This window comes from Condylura cristata, unplaced genomic scaffold, assembly GCF_000260355.1.
Source record: "Condylura cristata isolate star-nosed mole 26May11 unplaced genomic scaffold, ConCri1.0 scaffold00028, whole genome shotgun sequence".
Lineage (NCBI taxonomy): Eukaryota > Metazoa > Chordata > Mammalia > Eulipotyphla > Talpidae > Condylura > Condylura cristata.
The window spans coordinates 22,574,420-22,583,227 of record NW_004567129.1 but is presented as its reverse complement, the minus strand read 5'-3'; positions in this window follow the sequence as shown (position 1 = coordinate 22,583,227).

The following is an 8,808-nucleotide window of genomic DNA, read 5'->3' as shown; positions in this document are numbered from 1 at the left end:
AGTCTGTGTTCTGGTGAATGCTTCAAAGGTGACATGTACCCAGACAGCCAGCAGAGGATTCCGTGTGACTTTCCCCTGGGGGGTGTCCTTGCTGTATCTCAGTATGCAGCTCATCCCTGACCAAAAGACTCAAGGAAAATAGTAATACTTTGCAGGTGCTCACTCGCCTTCCCTCTTTGAACACAGAGCTAGATCCTGGCAAAAGGTGAAGGAAAAAAGGAAGTTGTAGAGTGTAAAAGTATCTACTGCTTCCATTATTGTCCTGAAAAATTGTGGGATGTGGCCAATTTTGTGAAGTCATTCAATGTGATAAAAATGCTCTGAAAGCGGTCTCTCTTCTTAAAATGGAATATTAAGCAAATGTAAAATGGCTCTACTTCTGATGGAAAATGTAATATCATTTCAAAATAATTCTCTCTGTCTTTTTAGTTTTTAGACACATCTTTTAGTTGAGAACGGACCTGGTCTGACCCTGAATAATAGTTAGAGAACAATCTCTTCTTGATAGGAAAATTAAGAGGCATACTCCATGCTCCTTATTTTATTCATTACCAGTAATTCTCCTGTCTGATTTACCCACATCTTCTGACTCACCCTTCTCTGCCATGCTGAAGGGAATCCAGAATCTGGAAGGCACAGTTACCAGCCCCAGGTTGTGGGACTTAGGTAAAATTCTAACTTAGTTCCATGTCAAATCATTTCTGTGTCACTCACCATCTGTTGGCCTTGGATTATCCTTTGAGAAACATCAGCCCAGGAAGCAGCTTTTAATAGCAAACTTAGTTGCATGAGAGTCATGTTTTTCTTTTGCCATTTTTAAAAAATTCCTGATTCCTTTATATATGAGCATAGCCTTTAGTAGGAAACTGATACAATGCATTAGTTAAAAATAATTAATTATGTTATATGTTAAAAGGATGTTCCACATCTTAAAATGTGTATCTGTCCATACTTCCTCTATATGATTGATCTTTTAAAAGATTTATTTATTCATGCATATAAGAACTGGGGTACAGGCCAGAGGTGTTGGGGGAGGATTCACCGGAGACATGATGGGGAACAAAACAGGGAGATTCACTGAAATATACTTCTGAGGATGCAGGGGTGAGTCAGGAGAGGTCTGCTGCACCATGTGGGTCAGCTTCCTGGCTGGGGATTGAACTTGGACTGCAGTAGCTGCAGACAGCTTTATAGAGCTGCACTTTAATCCCTTGTGCCATCAGGAAGGGTCCTTTCTATATAAATGTTTTAAGGAACACATGTCTAACTTGTAACCAAAGGATCTTTAGTATACTTTATAAGGGTTGAAGTTGAGCAAACATACAAAACAACCTCTTAAAAGATTCCATTTATTTTTAAATGTATTTTGCAGTTTGTGCTTACAAACTTATAGAAAGAATCAAAAGTCTTTTATTTTTGGAGTTTCTAGCATTGTTTTAAAAAATTCAGATGAACTATGGAGCTATCACCATAAAATGGAATATTTCATGAAAAGGGATTAAAATTAAAATACTTCTTAAGTCCAGTAACTGTGCATCTGTTTTGCAAAGCTTTTCTTCTCTCTCTAAAACCCTTTGTTGGTATCTTTCAGAAATCTTGGTTGAGAACAACACATTTTTGTTTAAATATATTATGCCTAATACATATCACTAGTTATTTATATTCAAAAAGTATTGTTTTGTTGTGGGATAAATTGTAATTCAGATGATAAAGTTTTGGATTTGCTGCTTTTATAACACCTAAATTATGCATATTTTTGTCAATACAATCCATCACATAGTGTATGTAAGAAATAATGTTTCAATATACAACAAAAGAAATCATATGATCTATCCAATTTGATTGTACAAGAAACTTAGACTCCTTGGGGGAACATTTTTCAGTATCAGTTCAATAGTTTAGCAATTCGTTTTGAATTTGAAAGAAAGTCTTACAGAAATTAGGAGTAACTATTTTGTGGGTTATTTCAATAGATGGTCAATCAGGTTCCTTTAAAATAAACAACATTTGGAGAGAGTCCGGCTTATTAAACAGAATAAAAGTTTCGTTTTCTCAAGGTAAACATACAGAATGTATTTGAAAGACAGGGAAAATAAACAAGTCCCAGTTTGATTATGAATTCTACCCATAGAGAGAGAACTGTTAAAGCTTGTTAAAAGAGAAATGTGGATTGCTTTTGTTGTTGATTAGCCACAAATTAGTAGTATGAAAGATGCATTTGAAACACAGTTATAAGTAATTCCATTTTAGAACTCTATTTCTTTCCTAGTTCAAAGATTGAAGAAAGCAAAACTCTGGAGGACCACAGAAGATAGTCTAAAGTTTTGATTCCTTTGAGGATAGAGTAAACAACCCAGAATTTGCCAAGCTTTTGCAACTACTCTGAAACCCAGAGTTTCTACATTCCATATTCAGCGGCTAATCTAGTGAACTTTTGTCACCTGTCAAGTACTGCTGATGAATTCTGAGCAGCTTTGGTTTTTGTTCTCAAGCAGCAGACTCTGCTCTGTGCTAAAGATTGTTAAATAAATGGTAGTTTCTGAAACACCCCAAGACTCAAGAGTCAGACATGGAAGCTATTTAATAAAACACACACACAGTATATTGTTCTACAAGCAAGGTATTCTTTTATCCTTTTATTGTTTTGTTTTTGAAAACCAAAATCCTTTAAAATGTTTTATTTTGTACTAAGTCAAACAGTCTAAATACAATTTATGCATGAAAAAAAATTATCCTAGACATAGGGATCAAGAATTAAAAAATGTGATTTTTAATTATCAATTTGTTCAGCAACATTTTTTAACATTGCCTTTTTAAGTCATTGTTCATGCAGTAGTATTATCTATAATTAAAGAGATTTATCTGAATTGTTATTGAAAGGTGTGAAAATACTATCAGTCAAGAAATAACATAAATCATAATTCTTGCCCCATCATCCTTTTTCCTATTTATTGCCTAGAAAAGTACTGTAGAGTGAGAGCCAAAATATATGTCTTATAAATTCTAGGGAGGAATCTTGCCAATCTTTTTCACTCTTTGTCCTTTGTATCAGTGTATTCTTTCTCTTTCAATATCTTTTTTCCTTTCTTCAACTTTGAAATTCCTGTAATTTTCCATGTATACTACCTCATTAGTAGACATGGAAATATGGATTAATTCTAAGATTGCTGATATCACTCCAATGGATAAAAGAAAAAAGCATTGGATTGCAATTCCAGTTTTCTCACACACACACACACACACACACACACACACGCATGCACATTCCACCTGAAATGGAAGGCAGTCTGTGGACCTGACAGGCTGTTAGTAGTCTTGGCATATTTAGTATATTTGCAGATAACTCGTAAGATGATATTGCCAGGTGACCAGGAAATGAGAGAAGTAACTAAGTTGATAATAGAAATAGGATTCAAATGCTTTAGTATAATGTGGAATGATGTGCCACAGCATATAAATTCCATTTACACTTCAACTATTTAAGGCAATGGCAATAAACCCAGGAAAACAGAAACAAATATAAAGGTTAGGGGAGATCTTGCTTAAAAGTGAAAAAGAGGAGCTGGATTATATCAGTTATTTTGATACAACTTCCAGGGAACCCATCAGTATTTGCAGATATTGTGACTTTGATTATATTGAAATGTGTGACATTCTGTATTTAGCTCCAAAAATCACTAAGTGAATTTAAAAAAAAAAAAAACTATGCATAAAAGAACTTGGGGTATAGGCCAGAGGTGTGGGAGATGAGAGGGTTCACCAAAGTCAACGTAGGGAGCAGAACAGGTGGATCAACTGAAATGCGCTGCAAGGGGAGCAGTGGGTGAGACAGGAGAGGTCTACCATGCCAGGTGTGTCAGCAACCTGGCTGGGGATCGAACTCAGGCTTCAGTGGCTGGTGTTAGCTTGATAGCACTGAGGCTTTAACCCTTGCACTACCAGGCAGGCCCTAAGTGATAATCTTATAATGTGAAACACTGGCGACTGAAAGATGGACTAGTGGAAAAAAATAATTACTTGCTTGCGTTTTATTTATTTATTTATTTATTTTGATGAGGACTCAGCAATTCAAGTCCTGAGTTCAATTCTCAAAACAATCTCTTGAGAACTTTTGCAGGTAGAGCAGCAGGCACCAGCATTTTAGTGTTTTGATTTGCCATGCTTAATTTTCCTCCTCTGTGAAGTGGAGATATTGGTATTCCTTACAATGCAGCACACAACCCTAACAAATTTGAGATGGACAGTGAAGTTTAATTTTTTTTTTGTTAGAATTATTATTGAAGAAAGTGAGGAGCAACGGTACTCAAAAACAGGAAAATAAAATACACCCACCCACTCCCAAAATATTTTAGCTGCTAAGAGTGGCCGAAATGGTTAACAGCAGCTGTCGTGCTTTGACCTTGTAACCTATACCAATATCTTTTATCATCTAGACTTTAACATCAAACCTACTGAGAAGCTATTTTGTAGACAAGAGAAATGGTAAAGTAAGTTATTTTGAAATAACTGAAAGAACAGTGGTGTGTAGAATAATTTGGAGATGATGGGGAAAAATGGCTTAGGAAGGTGAGTTCATAGCATAATTTCATGTCTGCATTATTGTAGTATCCAATATAGTGGTAAAGATGATGAAAGTGACAGGTTTGAGCTTTCATCGAAGGCACTTTTAGTATTCAAATATCACCTTTAAGAATGATCTTAACCACATACCGAACAGGTGGGGTGAGGGAAGCATATAATTTAGGATTAGGTATGTCAGCAATTTTTAACTCTATGAAACAGGTATCTAAATCTATTGAGATGTAGAAATACTTCTGTAATAGGTAGACTCTTTATCTATTTCTGTTTCTAGAATCTAGAAATCTATTTCTGCTGTGTCATCTTCAACCGAGTCCACTGTCCCTTCTCCTTCTCCCCAAATATGCTGTGATCCTATGGCACCGACATGGAGCAAACCAGGCATAGTTGAAGCACAACGTGCTTGCCTGTCATCTGATTCAATCACCCCAGTGACTAGAGAATTGGGTGTCGGGGACGTTACCTATTCAAGAACCCCCGAATGAGTAGAATAAGCATGCAAACCCTGGGCTGTCAGATGCCCAAGTCCATGATCTCCACTTGAAGTCATGCTACATGCTCATGTGTGCCTGTGATGTATGTGTGTATTTGTGTGTTCTGTGTATTGTCAGTCTGATATAATAGAGAGCTCCAGGAAAATCTTGAAATTATATCACCAAAGCATCCACTGCTTGCAAGGGCAACATCAGGCAAATATCTACAGAGCATAGCAATTAGCACTTTCTAAAATAGTCTAATTAGTGCAAAAACCTAGTTCACTAACGACCAAAATAGGATTTTCATTTTAACCTCTTATCAGTAGTGTTTATTATGAACACAATCACTCAGCATCATTTCGAAGGAAGGTAGAAATCAAAAAATCAAAATATTCATGATTCATTGAAACAGCTTCAGAGGTTTAACCTTTCTAAAAGTTACTTCTAACATTCACTACCCAGCAACTGCAGTCGAGTGATAAGGAGCCAAAGTAAAGACCAGGGAAAAGGAGATTATCAAGTAGGAATAGTTCATTTGAGTACTTCTCTCAAACTCAGTGGGTTTGAATTTTCAGTTTTATGTCTAAATGCCAGAAGACAACATGCTTGTAAGGGGGGTTCAGTACTCTCAAATTAGGCTTTTCCTGGAAATGTGTTCTATTTATTTTCAGTTATTTAACTTCAAGAGAATCGTTGAAGCACGTAGCCTCTGTGTTCTGGATGCACGTTTTAATATAGTTAAAAGGTCACTGTGTCCTTGGTTGTGGGTATCATGGTAGCAGGGATTCCCAGCCACAAACCACACTCTGCTGGCTATGTGATGGGGTGCATAATGTCCCTCTCCCTCCACTTCTTTAGGCATAATGTCTACTCTGTACCACATGCAGTGGAGTGTGCTTTGAGGAGATAGTCCTTGCTGATCTAAATGTTCACACCCTGAGGATTCAGCTTGTGTAGTAGGGAGAGCTTTGTGCTTCTTCAGGAAGTAGTCAGTCTTCCTGGATCGCTTACTGGTTGAATCTAGGACTACTTTCTGTGAAGTTGGACAGGCTTTGAAATTTCAGTCCTACTGGGGCTCTTAAATTGAAGACCATGAACTAGACAGGCTGTTATTCTTATATAACCTAGATTCATTTGTAGTAGGCTTATGCTGGTGGTATTCTTGTGGGTGAAGGGCCTCATCCATGGTACTGATCTAAACTTTTCTCTTTATGGTTCTGTATAAAAGCTGAGGACCAGAAGAAGGATGACATCACGGTCATCTTTTCCCCCACCTCCACAATCTTAATGGTGATGAGTTTTGGAAAGTCTGACTTTTCATTCCCCGCCCCCCAGCATGGGGTGGGGGTGAGGGTGGGGCAGGAGGGTGGATGCAGCATTGGGTTAAGAAGCACTTTGACTTCCAGTATCTTGTTGGCTCAGATAAAGATGTGTGTGTGTGTGTATGTGTGTGTGTATATACCTTTCAATTAGTGATTTTTCATTCACTAATTAAATGCAAAAACCCTGGTTGACATCAGGGTTCCTGCTTCAGGATTTTTAGCTGTTTCTACAATGGGTTTACCAATTGTGTCACCTCTGCAGTCACCACATGCCTGCTGTGTACTGGAGAGAAACAAGCAAACTTGCTGTTGGCACATTGGAAGTACCCTCTGAGGACAAGGGCTTGTTTGCAGCATTTGCTACAAACAGGATAAGACCCTCTGAGGATGTGTCAGAAGTATCTGGCATGACTCAGCTGGCTGTGCCTTCTCCTGGATCCAGGAAGGTTGATCCTGCCAGTGCTGCTGTGTTTACTCTGAGACTGCCTGTTAGCTTCCTTCCTCTCCCCTCCAGTATTACCAGAAGAGGTCCCCAAACACCCCAGGAGCCAAGTGCACACTCGAGGTGCTCACTTAATGTTGATCTTCTCCCTGGTCAGAGAAAGAGCAGAAAAGCAAGTGAGACAAGAAAGGTCAACCTCCCCTCCCACAGCTGACAGCTCGTGAGCTGCTCATCAGCAGGGCCTCGGAGATCGTCAAGTCCAGTCTCCCTTTTGATGCAGGGATTCCCTGTAGAGAAAGCCTCTCCTGTGTACACACATACACACAATGGCCATCTGGTTCTGTTAGGACAGTTCACCAGTACACACATACACACACTTTTTGATTGATGCAGTAGTGCTGGTATTACTTCAGGATGGATTCTTACAAGTAAGACACTGGTAGAACAAATACACAATTAACATTTTAAGAGTGACCAAAATGCTCCCCACATATGCACATGCATTAAGGGGCAAATCTGAAGCCAGGTGGGTTTGATCCAAGACGCCCAGGTTTGTGAGTCCTCACCTGCAGGCTTAAAAATACAAGACACAACCCAAAGCAGACATGCACAGAGAACACAAAAAGATTCAAAAGTATTTACTTCCATATGGAGTGAGAAATGGCAGAGAGAGAGAGAAAAAGCTTCTATTACTCAGCCAGATGCAGCTGAAAAGGGAAACAGGCCCTTCTGTGCTTGATCTTTTAAAGTCCACATTGTGCTTCTGTTCTGCCCTCCGTTCCCAGAAGCCCCCATTTGGAATGTTGAGGAAGCTCCACTTTTACCATCAAGCTGACGAGGAGCCAGTGGGTTCAAAGGCTGTCCCTCCCTGTTCCTCTCACAGCTCGGTCACTGTCACTGACATTCTGTACCAATGCCTGTGTGCAGCAGGCTTGGGAGAAAGACTGGCTCAAAGGAAGGACTTTCTAATATTAAAGATAGCCACAACAGGTCAAGCTACCTGCATTTTGGTAATAGTGTTCAAGAATAGATTGGGTGGTCAGGAGACTGTCGAAAGAGAGAGTAGAGGGGCAGGCAACTGAGGAATCTTTGGAACTTGAGGAAAACTTGGGAGAGGTACTAGAAGCATGCCCTATGTGGCCACGTCTCAGATGGCCACTTTCATGGCCCTGAACCATCCCATCTACCATTCATTTTCCAGGTAGAGAAACACCAGAGGTGAGAGAACACCAGTGGCTTATAGAACCAGCACTTAGTTCTGTCAAAGCTCCCTGCTCTCACCTTCTAGAGTCTGCAAAGACTTTCCCATGGGCCCTTGAGTGCTGGCTCTAAACCAGAGCTTGCTCATTGGGTGGTGTCTGCCATTGGAGGGCCTGGCCACTGCAATAACCCTCCACTGGGAGAATCTCAGAGGTACACCAACCCCACCTGTTGTGCTGTTCTGACTGGATTAGTTCTCAAACATCAGTGTGTACTTGAACGTGGCATAGGTGTTTTGTACCATGCTGCAATTATGGAAGCAAGAATGCGCCATCCACATGGCTCATCAGGCTTCAGGGAGATGGACTCGCTGTTCAGAGCTGTCTTTATGGAGAGAGGTTCTTGGGGCTCCTCCACACCCTCCTTGCCACACTGCCTCATCTATAGAGTGTGCATTTAATAAGCTACACAGAGAAAGTGCGTACTTGAGGGTGTGATGTTTCCTAAGTAGTTCATAAGTGGTGACTTCTTATTAATGAGTTTCATTTATCAATCAATTTGGATAAAAATGAAAATTTCCAACCATTTTTTACAGTATTCTTCATTTTGTACATTTTTCCATCTCAGTTGTAACTCCCCTGACTTCCCACCACCACTTCACCCCTGTGCCTTCACCGAAGTCCCACGTGCGCTTCACACTCCAGTTTTGGTCCTGTTCCCCTGTTCTCCCCTGTAGAATGTCTCTGGTTTATAGTTGTTAGTTGATGTTCATTTTTACTTTATTACAATT